General features: G+C 38.7%; 1 protein-coding gene and 1 non-coding gene across 3 annotated transcripts in view; both read right to left on the reverse strand.

Moving 5' to 3' along the window:
* PPP3CA (protein phosphatase 3 catalytic subunit alpha) overlaps nucleotides 1–19,492 on the reverse strand; it is a 305,211-nt gene that overhangs the window by 83,273 nt on the left and 202,446 nt on the right. The window lies entirely within an intron of this gene.
* LOC112317904 (U6 spliceosomal RNA) lies at nucleotides 4,543–4,649 on the reverse strand. Its single transcript, XR_002976154.2, has one exon. It is a non-coding gene; the product is annotated as a U6 spliceosomal RNA (small nuclear RNA).

A 19,492-nucleotide genomic window follows, 5' to 3' on the forward strand; every position in this document is an offset into this window, starting at 1 on the left:
ACTGAGCAGCTGAAACTATTTGGTGAGAAGGTGGCAAAGTTGTCATTATCTCCTTCTTGGTTTTTTCCCTCCCAAATGGAGTCAATGTGTTGCTTTTGAATGCGGCTACGTGAATAGCCTCAGGACAAGCAAATGGTGCAAGAGTGACCAACATCCTGTGACGCTTACACATTCATACATTTCACCCTCTTACCATCAGGAAATACACAAACTATGCCTAATCAGTCAGCTACTAAGTAGTTCCTAAGCAAATAATTACTTTTGAATAACTGCCTTTTAATATTGCATCCCTTCCCTGATGACCCCAGCCCACATCAAATAAAATGTTTTTGGAAATGACTGTCACACATGAGTGGTGTCAACAACTTTTGATCTACGTCTTCTGAAGGGGAATACAGAGTTTTGAAGTAGAAAACTGAAAATAACATACAGGAAGGATTTGTCTTCATTTCTTAGGGAAGGGAATAGTCAGTCTTTCCTTCTAATGTTGCTGGAGAGCTCGTGATTGGGCTTTGAAATCACAGTCTAAGGGGGTTCAATTATGTGTGTGTGTGTGTGTGTGTGTGTGTAAAGCCACCCCCAACAAAGGAGGGATTATTTGCAGATTAGTGGTCAGTAGAGCAATTAGGGAGTCATTAAACAAGTTTAAGACTATATTCACTGTAGATTACAGCGAAGTCCTGCCAAGGAGAAACATCAAAAACCAGCTAGGGCAGTGACAAGGGGCTCTTTGTAGTGAGCTGAGTAAGGCCTTGTGATCTACGGGCTGGACAATGAATCAGTCACAGAGCAAGTCTAAGAGTCCCTAAAACCAGCACACTGCTAAGTAGAAAAAATAATGGCCAGCATGTTGAGGACAAACAGGCCCTTCAGAAAATCATCTCAGGGAGCGGAAGGAGGAAGTTGGAAAGAAAACCACAACCAGGACCAAGGCTATGCCTTACATTTCCTCACTAGAGAAATGCCACTGACTCTCCACTGGGAAGGGGTGGGTATTCCAGACAGCAACCACGTGTGTGTTATATGAGTAATTAGGTATGCACGTCCAAATTACTGTAGCGAAGCTGCAAACCAGTGTGTCTATATTATAGCAATTATTTTTTAAAAGGATTCTCTTGTTTCTAAGTTCACACTGTAAATTAAGTTACTACACTGGAATTATAAACACTAGACAGCATTGTACCTACTAGGATGAAACCCCAGTGTAACTGCCATCCAACTGATGGCTTTCAAAGCACTCCGATAAAACTGTCATCTGTTGTAGAAGACACATTTTTTAAATGTAATATAAAATATATACTTCCATGTAAAACTTTAACTTAAAACAGATTTTCATTAGTGCTTAGACTTACACATTGGTCCTGTTTACTTGCCTATAAAAAAGGAAATACATCAAAAAACATAATTGGGTCAGTTTCCTCCTAAGCAAAAATTTTATGTCATAGAATTCCAGGTTAAAGAAAGCTTCTAGAAGTTAGAATGCTTAAGAATAGAGATTTGTTAAGGATAAACAAACAAATAATAAACTGCAAGTGAAAATAGATTTTTAATGGATCAACATTTCAAAATTGTACCAATATTATGATTTAGAAGTCAAGTGCTTTTAATTCTTGTCTCACTATTTATTTTTTTATAAAGAACTTTTAGTTCCTCCAAAATACTGGCTTTTATTATCTTGGAAGACTTGCATGAAAAAGAGTAACTCCTACAAGTTTTTCCAGTTCATACTAATCTAACAGGTTGTAATTTTTCTTTTAGAAAAGACGTTACTGAATTGCCAAGCAATTTTCGCCATTAGAGTTCCACTCTACTTTCAGCTTCATTTACATCAACCCCATATTTTTCCACAATAGCCACACTTTCCCGAGACAATAACATTTCTAATGTTAAGGAACTATCATAATGTCTAATTCTCACCATCAGGGGACTACCTGTTCAATTTATATGCTTGGTTTTTGTATCCTCTATCTGCCACAACTTTTTCTTTTCCAAAATCTGCAATTTTGTAGAGAAAGATCTTGCACTTAGAGGTTTTGTTACAGGTTAAACACAGTGGGTATCACAAGTACATATCTGTTTCCCGCTGGTGATAATCCAGGATTATGTAACCTTTAGTGGGTGATAAATTCAAGTACAAACCAGCCAGAACAAATATGTGTAGGTTATTAGCAGAATGTGTAAACATCTGCAATCAGGCAATTATTGAGATAAAAGTGAGTTTATTATAGCATTCACTTATCTCTAGAAATCTTCATCAACTGTGAGGTAAACTAACCAAGAAAAAATAACAGGGGTATAATTCACTACAGAGGTACACTTCAAAATAATTAATATCATCCCCATAGTGAATATTATTTTTCAAATGTTAAATGTGTTAAACACTTTGTGAAATGTGTAAAACACAAAATGTAAGTTCTTAACCAGGGAACTGTAGTTCAACCGTAACAAAAAGTCTGTAAATCAAGTAAAAATTTGCTGAACACAAATTTTAAGGATTTTAATAGGGAAAAAAGCTATGAAATGAAATACAAAAAATAACATCAGTGCAGATTAACAGCCATAATTTCAGCATTTATTGATATTTATAATGCTGGTCTAAATGACAGACTGTCTGTTGGCCAGGGTTAATGAGAAATGTAACAGGACAACGGAAAGAGCAAGAACGGATGGGCTATGTTAGAAAGGACAACAATCATAGCAGCCACGAATCCCCTAAATCTCAGTTTATTTCTAATCAGATGGAAAGAAACTAGATTAGTCTGTTTTTAAACTATTTTATAGGATCTAGCATATACAGCACCGTGGTATATCCACAGTGCATTCCATCCAAAAAATAAATTATTGAAACTTTAATTTTTGTTTATCTTAAAGGTAAGTGTTCTCATCACTGAAATTATTTTTTGAAGGTTTTTTTTCCCCCCTTCATGGCTTTACAAGATTTTGCTTACTGGAAGAACTTAATTATCGAATTACAGTGCATGCTTTTCCATCTGTTATCACAATTTTTCCATTTCAGCAATGATCCAGATTTTAAGAAAGCATCTATCTATTAAGAATTCATAACATCATGGAATTATTGACGCCATGATTCTAGCTGTGATATTAATAAACAGTAAGTATGTACATGTATAATACAGTGGTATTAAATTAAATTTCGTCATCACTCTGTTCACGTGTCCAAGTCTGGTCAGTCTTGGAAACTATCAGTTACTTGATATGTGGCTTTATTTACACTATGTGGTCCACCAAACTCTTGATTGTCCTCACCAGTCAATTAAGAGTACTGGATAAACATCATGAGCTGATTTAATTTCAGCCAAATGTAAGTAAATTAGAAAACTTATGTACTTATACATATTTATTTATAAATGAATGAATTGCTCTCTTTACCTTTTGAAATACTGATTCTAGGTTTCCGATGCCCATGAACTTCCTTCAGGGCCCTGAAAGATGGACTCCACTGTAACCAGATCTGGGGGCTACAGATCTGTGCCTTAAGGTTTCTATCTTGGGCCTTCCAAACCTACATTTTGGGATTAAAAAAAACGTTTGGTAGCTGTGGCCACAGTGTTCTTTCCATTGGCTTTTTGCTTTTTTCTGGATGTGTTACTGCTTCCTTGGGGAGAGGCGCATAGTGTGCTGGTTAAGAACACAAACTGTGTACTGAGACCTCACAGTTTCATATTAGTTCTTGGGTTTGTATGTGTATTCCTCCTGATTGAATTTAATCAATAAGCTCTGGCCTCTTAGTCGATTATTACTTTATTCCTTCTCCCTGAATCAGCTTTATTCTCCATGGAATGCACGGACTACTCCAGTTTGCGTTTCCTGCCTCTTCCTCTCTATGGGCACACTCTGCTCTCTTCTCACTACGTTTCTTTCCACTGTGGCCATCTTGCCACTTGTGTAACTGGGACAGGATACTTCGTCTTTGTAGGTGGTCACAGATGCCTCATCTATGAGGGGCTTCATAATAAACCTGCTCTCAGTCCATTTTTGTTAACTAAATGAGTTAATACGAGGGAGGAAAAAAGCTTATGGCGTGTGGGACATACAGGTGCGGTGTGAAATGGTAGGTGCGGTGGCTATTCCAGAGGTTGTCTCCCCAGGAAACACCCTCAACGCTTTGCCAGATTTAGACAGATGATCTCAGTTCCTGGAATCAGCGTAGTCCTAAATAAAACACACGAAAAGTTGCTGTGTTTCTTTCCCACTTTTTATTCAAATGCTATCTTATGTTGAAAGCTGTTAAGGTCTCATGCTCCACAAGTTTCATTTTTTAAGACTGGAAATATCTCCGAATGACTTTAGTGCCATTACCAATCTTTCAGTGGGTAACCCCACCATGACAAATCTCCAGGTAGTCTCCTTTGCTTTTTTTTTAATAAATCATTTTTATTGTTATTCTATTACAGTTATACTTGTAGTGCTCCTTTACAACCCCACTGTGTTCCATGGCTGTGTAAAGGTACAGAGTAACGTTTTAAAGCTGAGAGTGACAGAGTAAATAGAAGGTATTTCACCAAATGGATTTTTTCCCCTAAAAAAATGGAACGCTTCGCGAATTTGCACATCATCCTTGCGCATGGGCCATGCTAACCTTTTCTGTACCGTTCCAATTGCGGTGTATGTGCCACTGAAGTGAGCACCAAATGGGTTTTTTAAAAGCTGCGTCTGACTAGACTTCTGGAAAACTCAGTTAAGAAAAATTTCCTAAGTAGGAAAAAAGTGAGTCATCTCTTATTCTTGTCATGATACTCCTCCAATTTTAACAATTGAAAATATTGTTATTTTTAATATTTTTTAAACTCAAGGAAATCAAGTTTATGATATTTAATTCTATAGACCACATATCCATCATTAATTTGGCAATTATAGGCAGTGGGGATATTAGGAAGAGTTTTTACCTATCACTGGCTTTCAAGTATTTGGCCGTATTTATACCTAAAAGTATGGGAACAAAGCTAATAAGTACTCTTTCTATGAAATAATACTTAAATGATTTAATAAAAAGTAATTAAATGAATTAAATGCTATTGTTTCCTTAGTAAAAATAAATATATAAGCTTATTTGTTGTATAGGCATATGTGGAAATGGATGTGAGAAATCCTAACTGAGCAACTATTAAAAAAATATATATGAACTACTCAGACATGTTCGAACACATTCATTTAAAACTCAGTTAAGAAAAAGTATTTTCTGGAATATAATTCTAACAAAGGCAGCAAGCTTATTTTTAAATTCTGCCTAGTTTTCCTTAATCTATCATTTCCTTCTCTGTCTTTCATTAAGCAGATATTTCAGAATTATTTATTCATTTATGTATGTAAAAAATCAATAAAACATTTACTGAATGTGCTGTGTTAAAAGGATGAATAAATAACATCACAGATACAACTTTTTACTTGTGTTCAATTATATTGGGACAATAAAGAAATGGAAGGCATGAAACTTGGTCTCAAGAATTTTACAGAATACTTGAGAGGACATACATACACAAAATATTAAAAAATTACTGGCTTCCTGTCATCAGAATATTACCTCTCCATTCTAAAATTTCTGAGTACCAGTCAAGAAAATGGGTTTAAGGCTTACGTCTCCCATAAATATTTCCTATGGTAAGTGCATTTTTATTGCCTATTTACCATCTGCCAAATTCCTTAACAGAGCAGGATAGTATATAATTTTCTGAAAATATGTCAAATTATAAATACTCCACATTTACTTTTAGTAATGTTGTTGTTACTTTGAAATTTCAAATTATATTAAGGTATGAGATTGTTTTGTTTATTCAAAGGGAGTATCAATTTAAAACTTTGAAAACTTGTATTAAGTTATCTCAAATTTCCATTTCAGAGCTAATTCATGTAATCGAAGACTTCTCTTATGGAGATAAATGATTTTCATAGTGATAGAAACCATCAATTTTATTTATTTTTAAGAATAAAACTAGGGGTCATGGCTACCTAAACTGATTGAATCATAGCATCCATAAAGTCTTTGTATATTCCATCCTTTTAATAGGCTCTTGCCTCCAAATGTGCACGATAATGTCATATGTTTTTGTTTCTCCAGCATTTGACAAATATCTAATTAAATTGTACAAAGATCATGTTTTCCTAACATGTTACATATGACATATAAACTAGGTGATCATGGCAAATTAATGCAGGTGTTTAGAAAACAGAACATAGCTGTTAATCATCATAACTTGTGATTCATTAGTAATCATAATTTCAAATTTAGGTTAATTTTCATCAATTAAAAATGATGAATGTTTGTTATATATTTGAATTGCTAAAAAGACCAATTAGCGTTGTCAATCACCCCTTTTCCTTTGCACCTTGACAAAATATAAAAAATTGAAAAGCATTTCATAATGTGGTGAGTTATTAAATTGATTTTTATGAGGGAAAAGTTTGTTATATAAAATCACATAATTTCAAGTTACATTTCCTTATAGATCTACTTCATTAAATTTCCAGAACTCTTCCCACCTTCTATATTTCCTTTTTAATATATTTTAAATAAAATTTTTTGATGTTCTTAATACATTTAAAATGTGAGATCTATTATTAACCATGTCAGAAATAGAACTACATCTTTCTAAAGGACGCTTGAACTATATTATGATGACTTGATACTTTATATGGAGAGTTCACATGTTAGAGAGGAAAAATTGTGACTAATCCTATAAAATAGACAATTTTATAAACTAAGATATTTTATTCCTAATTAGTAGGAATTTTAGTCCTAATTAGTAGGCATTTATTAAGTACCTCCTATGTGATGGTTGTTCTAGATTTTAAAAAAAGTTCATTCTTGAAAACTGGTAGAAAGACAAGATTACAACATTATGAAATAATTAAAGAATAATATATAATTTTATAGTAAAGGAATATAAATACAATTATTCCATTAAGAATCTTAAGGTATACTTGGGATATCACACATGTGAATAAGGACTAGATAGGGCTTCCAACTGCTCAACTGCTACTAGTTTGACCTTTCATCAGTAATACACTGACCTTTGACCTGGACTCACTCTTGCCTCTGGACATGGGAAATACGGATGACTAAAAAGGTTTCGGGGGGTCTAGCCTAGAGGCCTCTTAACATTTCAAATGTCTCAGAACTACAGAAAAGAATAAAATCAAACTCTATTCTCTGTTTCCTACAGATGTTGCCTGGCAAGTTGGTAAGAAGCCAAAAACACGGGACTAGTATGATCCTTTCCTTCTGTTGCATGAGTAAGTAATTTTCGTCTCCGTAGTGCTAAGTCACCTGACCACCTTTGACATGCCCTTGCCAATATTAAGACCAAGCAAAGACCAGTGTGACTGAGCTCACACATTGGTTTCAAATGTGTTCTGTAGAGGGTACATGAGAAGTGTTAGCGTCGTATTACAATAAGCTCTATTATTATTATTTTATTTATTTATTTGTTTATTTTTACCTTGGAGGCCCATGTGAGGCTTCTTTCTCTGTGTGTGTGTACGTGTGTGTTGGGGGGTTAGGAGTGGGGGCTAGATAGATTCTACTGCTTAAAACTTGTTTAGGAGTCTATAGATAGAGAGTCTTACTGGAAATGAGTAATTATGAAAACAAAGGTTGGCTGACACTGTTAAAGAAGACTTAACCAAAGGGAAGGGACTTACAGTGTTGATAAAATTTGCAGTGAACTGAAAATAAGAGAAAGGGATATTTACATAGAAAGGTGGAAATGAACCAGAATAAGTGGACTGCAAAATAAATAAATAAATAAAAGGATTGATTAGAAGGTATAAGTTAGATAAATTAGAGTAGAAAGGCGTCACTAGATTATGAAGGGACTTGGGTTTCAGTGTGAGATGTTTTATGAAGAAGGAGAACAATACCAGCAAGGAGAGAAGATGAGTCCGACAGCTTTATGGGGAATCCCATGATGCAGAAAAGCTGAAAGCAAGGTTGCTTTCAATTACAGATTCACTGCAACAGTACAGTCATAAGACAGTGAGGTCTAGTATTATGATGATGACAGTGGGAAAAAATAAAAGGGGCCGGAGAGAACATTCTTATACTCCTATGCAACTATTATAAATTAAACAGTGAGTGAGGTCATTCGTTTGTGCCCCAATTCAATAAATATTAAACAAACGCCTGCAACATTCCTACAATATCCCATTGGGTAAGACTCTAAAAATGTAACAGAACAACTTAGACATAATCGATCCTCTCGTGAAGCAAATATGTAATGAGGGACACTGAACTAAATGATACTAAAGTACTGGCAAGAAGGGCAGAGATTTTCTTCCCCCTTTGCTCACTGTTATATTCCTAGTGCCTGGTACTAGGATAGTACCTGGGCACTATATACAACAGGACTGTCCAGAAAGTATCCATCCATGTAACATGAAAAATAGAGACATTTATTAGAGAAGATATAACACACAAGAACCACTGTACATAAGACAATGACTCCTCAGTCTCCTACAAAGTAAGCAACTTGGGACCTCACACAGTTCTCCCAATTGCCATCAGCTGCCCTGTTGTATTTTCCTGAATCTCATCAGTAGCCTGAAATCGATTCCCTTTCAAAGGTGATCTTAGTTTTGGGAAAAGCCAGAAGTCACCTGGATGATTTGACGTTTCGCCAAAACACTCTGCAGGAGATGTGATGTATGAGTGGACATATTGTTGTGATGAAGCTGCCAATCACCAGTAGCCCATAGCTGCTGCCTTCTGAATCATCCGAATAGGTTCCGCAGAGGAATGTTCAAGCTTAATGCAAAATTTGATGCAGATTCACCACTCTACTCGTTCACTCATTTTGAATGTGATGATCACACAGAACATATGCTCACTCGATGGCGTCTACCGCCCCCACAGACTAGTACAGTGAAGTCGTCATTGTTCACACATGTGCATTCCAGTCCACTCTCCTCAGCTGCCATGTTACATTCATGTTGCGCAAGCCATTCTCATTGTATTAACAATGGATGGACTTTTTCCAGACAGACCTCGTATTTGTTATATGAATGAATGAACAATGCAGTGGGCATGGTGGACTTGGTGAAGTTACCTGGAGGATGTGGTATGTAAGCTGAAACCTAAAGACTGAAAAGGAGTTAGTCACTAAATGGTGGGCACAGGAACAGGGACTGTTGCTCACAGCAGAAGACAGAACCTGTGACATTTAAAATGTGAAAGATCTGTAAACTTGGAGACTAGGTAAGAAATGAAAAGAGATGATAATGTAAAGATTAAGAAAGGCCAGAGAATGAAATTTTATCATCCAAGTTAGGAAGTTTGAACTTCACCCAAAAAGGAGCCATTGAAAGGATTCGGGCAAGAAGAAATAGCCTGTCTCACCTCTGGTAAATCAGTATATCTATCTCAGCCTGAGGTTCCTAATGTGGAGAATAAGGACAAGAGTAGCTACCAGGCCCAGGGACTGAGAAGATTAAATCTGATAATGCTGTAGTAGGTGGCCCCGGTTAGTAACTCAAGATAAGGGAAGTTCCCTATTGCTATGATACCACAGCTCTCTTCAGCTTCTCTTGAATGGAGCTGCCCCCCTTTATAAATGATCACGATAATATTCCAAAGTTAAAATATCATTAGCATCAGCCTGGATAAAGAGTTTAGTGTATCATATTAATATTCTGTCTCTTTTTTTAATGCTAGGTAATGGGGACCTGATGGTCCTAACAGCAAAGTGCAAACAAGGTGACATTGCTTTCTTACCTCTGTTCACACACACGACTAAATCAGAAAAAAAAAAGATTTAGAAATATATTTTAAAAAATTACATATGAATAAATCATATAAAAATTACTATTTTGGTATCGAGTAGCATATTTTTATTAGCATAGTTTAAAATTTCCATCATTTATAAAGTCCCTTAATTGAAATTCATTATTAAAGTAGCTAAATATTCACAGGTTTCTAACTTATTAATTGATTCACACGATGCTTTCCACTGTTTGTAAATATAATGTAGTTAAAAGGAAGCATGAGTTTCAATGTTTATCATAAAACACAGAGAAGCAGAATTCATAACAGCCTCGCAGATAGCACGGAAGTTTAAGTGCTTGTTAGAGCAGCGGTGGAAGGGTGTAAGATACCACAGACAGGGGTGTCCGGCCTTCTGGCATCTCTGGGCCACACTGGAAGAAGAAGAGTTGTCTTGGGCCACACATTAAATACATTGCAATACGTAATCACAAAAAAACTCATTATATTTTAAGTAAATTTATGATTTTGTGTTGGGCTGCATTCATAGCCATCCTTGAGCCGCATGTGGCCCACAGACCACAAACTGGATACCCTTGCTAGACTCTTAAGCTACATGAAAGATTTGCTCCCAAGATTTTTGGAAATCTTGTAATTCATAAAGATTACCAAACATAGTATTTCCCCATATAATGCAGTAAAATATAAGCCCTGGCTTCATACAAAAATGGATCTGGGCTTACATGAAGCCTCCTTAACTTTCACTCTCGTATCAGCTTCTCTCAGCACATCGGTCTTATTTTCTCCTACTACAGTTACTCCTCACTCTGCTTATCCTCCAAATCCCATCCTGCTGGGATGCTGAAATGAGAGGTGGATCCACCAATTCCAGCAAAACTGAGCCATGGAACAAGTGTGATGGGCCCCCTGCAGGTACCCTGCTTACCCTCAATCAATCACTGTGTCCACCGACTGGCCGGACCTGGCTCAGGCGCCCACTCCCCGTTGTTAGTGGGAGTGGTGCAAAGTCAATAGTCAAAAGGAGTATCCCAGGCAACCACAAGCACATTTTGTGCATTTAAAAAAGGCTGACATTCTTGTACTTCTGCTGACCTTGAAGATCATTTCAGTAGCCATTCTAGTGACTTTGCTAAAGTTTTAGGTCCTCATTTGAGCAATGTGGGCAGGACCTGGAAAATTCATGAAATAGTTTAATATCCACTTTGTCTAATATCTCCACAGACTTTATAATGGATTCATTTATATTATAGACCCAGACCCCCAAAGAATATAACATTCTACCCTTTAGTTTATCTAAAGCCTTTCTTTCTGGCTAAGTCATCCCCTCATTATGTCCCGATTCCACAAAATTGGCTCTCTTTGCACGAACGTACTTTTTCACAAAATACATATACACAGAAATACAGGTAGACATACACACAGTACTTAAAAAAGAAAAAAGCCAAAATGAAACTCAGACACTGAGGAGTCTGCTAGCCTAGTGCATGAGCTGAATTAATACATGTGTAATGAACACTCTGAAAGGTCAAGTCTTAGAATGTAAAAGTTGCGAATGCCAAGACTCTACTCTCTTCTTACTATGTGCTATGATGTCCAAAGTATGGTGAAGACATTTTAAGTACCATGACTCATGTCTCTGAAGATGGCAGCAGTTCTCCTACAAAGATCAAGTGTTAGAAAGGCCTGGAAAACTGGACATGAAGCAACTACATAAAACCCACTTAGGGGATGACCTAATCTTAAATTGATTTAAATTCCTGTAAGGATTAGAAAATTCTACGTGAAGTACACTTTCCACATTTCTCTTTCCATAGCTGTCATTAACATGGTATTTACAAAAGGCTTTCCGACAGAGATACAAAAGGGATGAGTTTTTCAAGTATTTCAGGCATATTGCTTCTAACTCGCAGTCAAAATGCTCATTTCCCAAAATGGTATTTGGGAAATCAAGACTGGTTCCTCTGGAAATATCGATGGTACAGACACACAGATAGTCATAATGAAACTCTGTGTACAATACGCCTTTTATTCAGAGCACCTTCAAGCGCTTTACAAACCCAACAAACTCAGGCTTATCCAGCAGTGAAGCTCTCAAGAGCAGATAATGCCTCGTGGTTTTTCAGAGCAAATTCTCAGGTGTTTCAACCAGAAGACATAAACACCTCCTCGTCCTCTGGAGAATTCAAATGCATCTGACGTATATGAAATCTAGCTGTTGGTTGGAAATTGTCCAAGCAATCATAATCTGTAATGCTGTGCTTAGGAAGGCTGTTAAAACTACATTAACACCTCAAAGTTGTTAAGACGTTGTTCTGTTCGGTGTTCGAGGAAAGGCACTTCGAAGAGTGAACAGGATCCTCAGGGACAACTTTGGGTTTACAGCTCCGACCTTGGTAACCTATTTGGTATTGCAGAACCTTTAGAGTGTGCGCCCAAACTCCCCCCACGGAGAACTGAAGTCTTCTGTCCTACTGTATTAGCCCAAAGATTTGGTTTGGACTGTATCACTTTTTCCCAAAAAGCAGATCTCCCATTCCCCACTGCTATCTTCTGCTAGCTTCTGGGGCAGACGTTTCCTCTGCTTTGAATTCGTCTCATACTAGACAACGAGTTGAACTGTGTCCCCCAAAGATATGTTGAAGTCCTAACCACTGGTACCTATGAATGTTACTTTATTTGGCAACGGAGTCTTTGCAGATATAATCAGGTTAATGTGAAGTCACACTCCATTAGGGTGGGCCCTGATCCAGTATGACGGGTGTCCTTATTAAGAAGAGGAAAATACAGACAGAGACACAGAGGCCTCGTAAAGGTTGAGGCAGAAATGAGAGTCCTGCTGCCACAAGCCAAAGAAGGCCTGAGGCTACTGGACGTAGGAAGAAGCCGGAAAGAATCCTCCCCTAAGGGTTTCAAAGAGAGCAAGGCTCGGCCAACACTCCGACTCCAGACTCCCCGCCTCCAGAACTGTGAGACAATACATTTCTGTTGCTGGAAGCAACTCAGTTAGTGGAACTTCCTTGTGGGAGCCCTAGGAAACGGATACACTAGAGTTGTTATTCAATGATTTGAAATCTACTCGCACACACACACGCATACATACATGTGTGCACACACATAGAAATATTTTTACTTCTTAAACAAGCTCATGCAGTATTTCTAAGCATTTTAAATGCTGAAGTTCAATGAATCCTCAAGTGACTTAAGAGGAACACCTCGTGTTCATCATCATTTTCCAGACATGGAATTGAGGAAGGTTAAGTAACTCGCCCTCACAGCAGCAAAGGTCAGTTCACACCCAGGAAGCCTCCCTCTGAGGCCTACGCTGCCCAGGATGCCCTTGGTGTCAGCCACCACATCTCTGCCGTGGAGAGAGGACTTCCTATAGCCACAAGCAGCCAAACCTTATGGCGAACTACTGTTCACAGATGTCTCAGGCCACACACTTTTCCATCTGCCCTATTCCAATAAGAGGCAGGCTACGTGCTCTGAGAGATGACATCAAAATCAGGATGAGCGGAGCCTGGCTTCACACTCATTACTTTGAAAAGGTCCCGTAAGTGTTAGATGACTGCAGACTGAATGTGCGCCATGTCACTCCTCAAAGGCTTAATGCCATAGTTCACTGTGAACTCCGTATTTTTTAACACACACCAACAAAACAGAATAGCCTCAGGGAATATGGTAAACATGATTCCGGGTCATGCAAACACATTTTGTAAGAAAAACTGGGGCTATCTGGTTCAGGAAACCAAAGAGCAACGTGGTAACTTCTTGAGAATTTGAGAGGCTTCTATACAACGGATGAGCTGCCAGGCTTATTTTCTGGGTTTCTGAGGGCAGAATAAAGGCAAATGAGTGAACGTTATAAGGAGGCCTATTTGTTTACTGTATAAAAAAAGATTCGTTTCTAACGAGAAAACCATTCACAATGGGATGGCAGGCGCGATGAGCTCTCCCACACTAGAAATATTTAAGCCAAGTGTAAAACACTAAGTTGTTACTGGTATTTCATCACGTCCCCGTGTCCTCCCCTCATTTTCTTCTTTCTGATTAATGGTGCTCTTCACTTAGGACACCTTGCTTTGGGTAAACAACTTGAAAGCTGGCTCAAGCGGCAGCCGCCATTATCTAGCTGCTAGTTTCCGAACCCTGTGACTGTTCTAAGATACTGGTCTAGTTACGTGCTGTTCTCGTCTGTAAAACTGAAATAATAATATTCCAGCTTGCAAGGCTGTCTGAGGATTAAAACGCATAATGCCTTGTGATCGTCACTACCAATTTCAATGGCCTTAAGACATCATTTATAAGATACACCAGTGTTTTAGATATTACTAAATGAAACAGTTAAACAATGACATGTTTTCTTATCACTAAAAGCCTCTATTTTATACTTTATAAGAGAAATATTGATTAATAGGTCCTGAAACCTTTCCATTGACTTTGACTCATCAGAGTCCGTTTTCGCATTAGTCATTGATGTTTCTTCACCAATATCGTTATCTATGCTACCCGAAGGTTCGGGATGCACTGGTTTTCAATGACATGTTCCAGCATAACCACCAGGCTTTTGCTCCTGGCCTTTCTTGCCTGGTGCAGGACAGGCCGTCCTCTGCTTGTGTGTTGGTAAGAAAACATAATGGGCTTCATCAGATTATTGTCATCACTATTTCTCAGTCTTGTAAAGCACACGGCCTTTGCTTTGCGAGAAAACAGAAAATATCAGACAGTCCTCCAAGAGAGAATATTTTCTTTTCTAATATTAAATGTATACGTACTTCACTGTCCCATTTCTGGGCCTTCCTACCTGGTAACATTTAGTTTCGATGCCCAATGATATTTTTGAAGACACTGTGAATAGCCATTGAACCCAACACATGTGGTTCCAATAATGTGCATCACTCAGAGAGACCACAGTGTAAACAGTCACAACCAGCTCGGTGCGTGTGCACGGTGACAGCTCCATCGTGACCGTTGTGTGACTCCTGCCTGACAGGTGGCTGTGAGACCCAGGCAAACTTCAGAGAAGTTAGGATATAAAAAGTGTGCATTGTAGAACTGGTAAAATATGGAATTGTTTGATTACTGTATCACAGTTTTCCTCAACTGTCAGGAAGTGTCTGTCTTAATATGTGCCCCTGTGTTACCTAAAAGGAGGACTCAATAAATGTGGCTTCCTGGGGTAGAAGCTAGCAGGCCTACTCCCCTTACAGAGGGGGTTTTCTGGTATGGTCCGGAGGACAGGACTGCTAAATTACTTTCTGAACCTAAGATACTTTCATCCCAAAGCAATTAAAAAGAAAGATGGGGAAGGGAGGGGGCATCTGACCGATTATACCTTAAAATGCAAATAAAGATTCCATCAACTAAGGTGTGATTACACAGTTAGTTGTCGCTGTGGCTGAGGTTTGCAGTTCCCAGGCCCCGTGCCCAGCTGGTGTGAGAAGGCACATAAACATGTCCCCACTGACCCCGGTATGCCTTTAGGAGGTCATGTCATTTCCACAGCTCTCTGTGTACCCCCTCAGTGCTACCCTCCCTTCCCCACCCGAACAAACCCGACCAAAGCAAAGGCTGGGGTTCCTGAGCAGGAGTAGGCTGAAACCCTTTGAAGGACTGAGCCACCACCCTCCCTGGTTTAGGTTCCTGCCTGTGCGCTATTTTCTCTTTTCATTGTTGCAGATCTTACTATTTCCCAAGGGTCTTCATCCCACACTAGTTTGAATTAGTTGATGCAATGCTGTGCCCCCTCCCTCCTTCTCCTGATTCACGCATGTCACGAGGATGAGAGCAGTCCACCACTCTCCGTGGGCTGACGGTGGGCACGTGTATAAGTTTGGGAAGTCCACTATGGCTTACCGCTGTCAGTCCTCAAGGAAAAAAATTAAAATCCTGCCACAAAAGGACAAAACAAATAAGCTCAAAAGAATAAGGACTTTGCCTTCACTATTCTGTGTTAGATAAAATAGGTTATTAATACGAGCAATTGTATTTCCACTTCTGTAAAGCTGAGATCTTACTGATCTTAAAGCATTGCTTACACCACGTCACTTTCCTGGGCAGAAATAATCAATGGTTGCCTTTTGACTTAATGACAGAAACCCAAATTTTCCGCCATAGCACCACGACATCCTTTCCTCTCAATACGATCTGGTCCTATCCCATTTCTCTGGCCTCGTCTCCAGCCCATCGCTGTGAGAAGTGGCATCGTGGTGGTTCCAGTCTTTAAGTGCGTAATTTTGGGACAAGTGACGAAACCCCAATGGGCTTCAGAGTTCTGATCTCTAAAAATGAGGGCAAGACATCTACTCGTTGGCTCACCGTGTGGCGTTACATTTCATCACCATACATACTATGTGACATATAGTACATGTGTATTAATGGCACCGAAGAAAAGCATTCCCCTCTGCACTCTCAGCTCTCTGAAATCTCATCAGGCTCGCTCTCCTCCTACTCATTCTATACATGTAATAAATACGTATGTAATTCTATACAGTTACATATAAGGTTACAGGGCAACTTCACACATGGTCATAAGGCTCGTATGCATACGGTTGCTTACATATGTCACCATATATGGTTAATAATTTCATATTTAGCATAATATGAAACTGAAATGAAATATGAATTATATGAAAATAATGTAAAATGATTTGAAATTTTGACATATTAAAATATTTTTAAAGGAACCTTTTGCAGTAAACAGTCTAAGCATTTTATAATAGTGGTAAGTGAGTCTTAGATTTAGAGGAGCTACTAAAGGTAAGCTGGTTGGTTAGTGACAGGGCCAGGCCGAGGGCTCTGACGATTCCATGTACAGTCATGTCCACACATCCCAGACTTGACAAGGTACTTAGAAGACAAAGATAGTCTTTCTGTGTCCCCTACAGTCGCCAATATTACGCCTTGCATTTGCCTCTTACAGGACCTCAATGATATCTTGTTTGACCTTTACAAAGAACATAGCAAGTGTGTGAATCGTGCTTTACGTACAAATATCAGGCAGCGGACCTGAACAGAGCCCTGCCGTTTTTATACAGTAGAATGGGTCCTGTACCAAAGCAGCGGGATTTTTGTGTGTTGTCTGCTTTCACCCTTTAAGTACTGAGCAAATAAAATAAAGGACTTTAAGGAACTTCATTCAGTTTGCCACTGGCTTTGAGTTTAAATATGTCTCAATGGCTCCTATTACTTGGAAAAAAAATGCCAATGTAAATAGGACAATACATTTAATTCTCTGAAGTCTTTAAAATTTCATTTTCCCTTATGGTATTTTTAAACCTTCTGGCGAAATGACATTACTTTGTAATTGTAGGTTTTATGTCTTTTGCATTGCTTTTCCAATGAACTTTACACAGTATTTTCATATTTGACTAACATAGATTTCTGACTAGAAGTGAATGATTGGGACTAGGAATTTCCCATTCTAAGCCATTTATTTATTTAGTTACATAGCAGTTTTTTTAAAAGGTAATTGATATTTATCTAAATCTCGTTCAGGCGATTACTTTGAAAGCGGCCACTTGTCTTCAGTAAAGTGGAACTCATGCTATATTTCTCTCTGCAATTTACTTCTCGAATTCATTTTAATTTTAGTGGATATCCACGCTGAGTTCTGAGCGCAGAATTCAGCACTAATGACTTAATAATATCCTCATTTGCAAAATACTACCCTTTCAAGTCGCAGATCTCAGCAGACAACTAAACCGCACGCCCCGTGTAGAGTCCCTGTCACGCTGTGGCAGGTACACGCTGGCGGTCTGGAGCAGCTCTCTTCAGTGGTACTCAGAACACTAATCACGAACTATTGGCTACCAAAGACACCTTCCTTCCCCTCTTTGTCCCCTTTTCAGTGCTACCTTTCCAGGATGTGATGCGTTAACTATGTGAATCAGAGTAACATGAAAAAAATGTGCTGTAAGTTGTGTTTTTATTTGGGAAGAAAAGTATTCAAGTTTGTCACTTTTTGAAATTGATTTTAGACAGAGGAAGGGAGGGAGAAAGGAGAGAGGGATGGATAGAGAGAGAAAGAGAAACACTGATTTGTTGTCCCACTTATTTGTGCATCCGTTGGTTGATTTCTTGAATGTGCCCTGACCGAGGAATGAACCCACAACCTTGGTGTATCGGGTCGATGCTCTAAGCAACTGGGCTACCTGGCCAGGGCTTCAAGTTTGAGACTTTTTAAGAGACACTGTTAGTAAAAGTCAAATTATCATGATGAGGCATAAACACTAGATCGTAGACAAAGGGAAATGATGCCCTAACTATCACACAGAGAGTTTGCAGCTCTCAAAGTATGCAGTTACGTGTACAAAACACTGTAGTTACAGGTCTGGTGCTCACTCTACTCACAGACACACATTTTTTTAAAACATCATTAAGCTGAACAGAAACAATATCTCCTGTTTCTAGCATTCTATTCACCTGAATAAAAATGAGAAAACAAGGATTTGAGCTTATAAACTATCTACGAGACACCATTCTCTAATAGCACATTTTTCATGGAAGACTCAGCAATTTTGATTATTTGCTTATGATTCAGAAAAAAGGATACAACATGGGGAGAAAAATAATACAATCTCATGATGTAATAAGGTCAATATTTTACATCTCTGCTCAAAACCCTTCTGCGCCATCCTATTTGAATTGAGTAAAAGGCCTTACATGTTCTGGTCCTCGGCTCCTCTTCTAACCTCAGCTTCCCTCTCTCCTAGGCACAAACTTTGCTTCAACCAAAGGAGCCTTGCTTTTCTAAGGACAGGAGACTGACTCCCACCTCAGGGCCTTTGCACTTGCTATCCCTTTGCCTGGAGAATTCTTCCCTAAACATGTGCTCTTCTAGCCTCTTGTTTTATTCAGAACCCTGCTGATGTGTTGTGCTCTCAATGACCTTCCTGATTTTCCATCTTCCATTCCCTACCAGACATGTGCCATTCCTTAACCTTCTTTCATCTTCTTTACAGCACTTGTTACAATCTCTTATGTACTTTTCAAAAACTTATCAGGTTGCTTTGCTCCTCCAGTAGAACACAGCTTCCTGAGGACAGAGACTACTTTGTTCACTACTGAATCACAACATGTTGCTAAACGAGCACATGCTGCAACCCAACATATGAGTCTACACCTGATTCTGACATTCGAGGAGCAGCTGGTTACTGACTTAGAAGCGGCAGGAGAGCAGTGATATCATCCGAACACTTGAGGCAGTAAGACAGGAGAAAGCTAAGTATTGTCCAAACACACATCACCGACTTTCCAAATGCTTAACAGTAACGATGATGATAATACCTATCGCTCACCCAGTGTCCTTTTTCCTTTCCCTCTGGTCTCCAAAAGTCTTTACTTCTACCTAAAGCCAATTAGTCCACCAGTGTTTCCATGCTGAGTTTCTCAAGGTTCACGCTCCATTATTAATTATTTACTTTGCCTCTTATATTTCTGACTTCTCCTTTTCTACTGGTTCTTTCCCTTTCCCTGTACACATCTGAGTCTCTCTCACGGTCAGATAGTCTTTCCTGGGCCTGTCACCCTCTCATGCTCCTGCAGCACATTTCTTCTCAGTCCAGACACCTCAAAGAGGGTCCACACTGGGTGTCTTCCTTCCTTCCACCCTTCATCACTCTCAGTTGACTAGAACAGGACTGTCCTGTCCCCAGCCATTCTACTCCATTCCTAGGGACAGTTACTTCCTAATTGTCCAGACCAGCAGACATTCTTGAGTCCTTGCCTTCTCAACTTCTATTAACACTAGCCGTC

Source organism: Desmodus rotundus, chromosome 4, assembly GCF_022682495.2.
Source record: "Desmodus rotundus isolate HL8 chromosome 4, HLdesRot8A.1, whole genome shotgun sequence".
NCBI classification, from domain to species: Eukaryota; Metazoa; Chordata; class Mammalia; order Chiroptera; family Phyllostomidae; genus Desmodus; species Desmodus rotundus.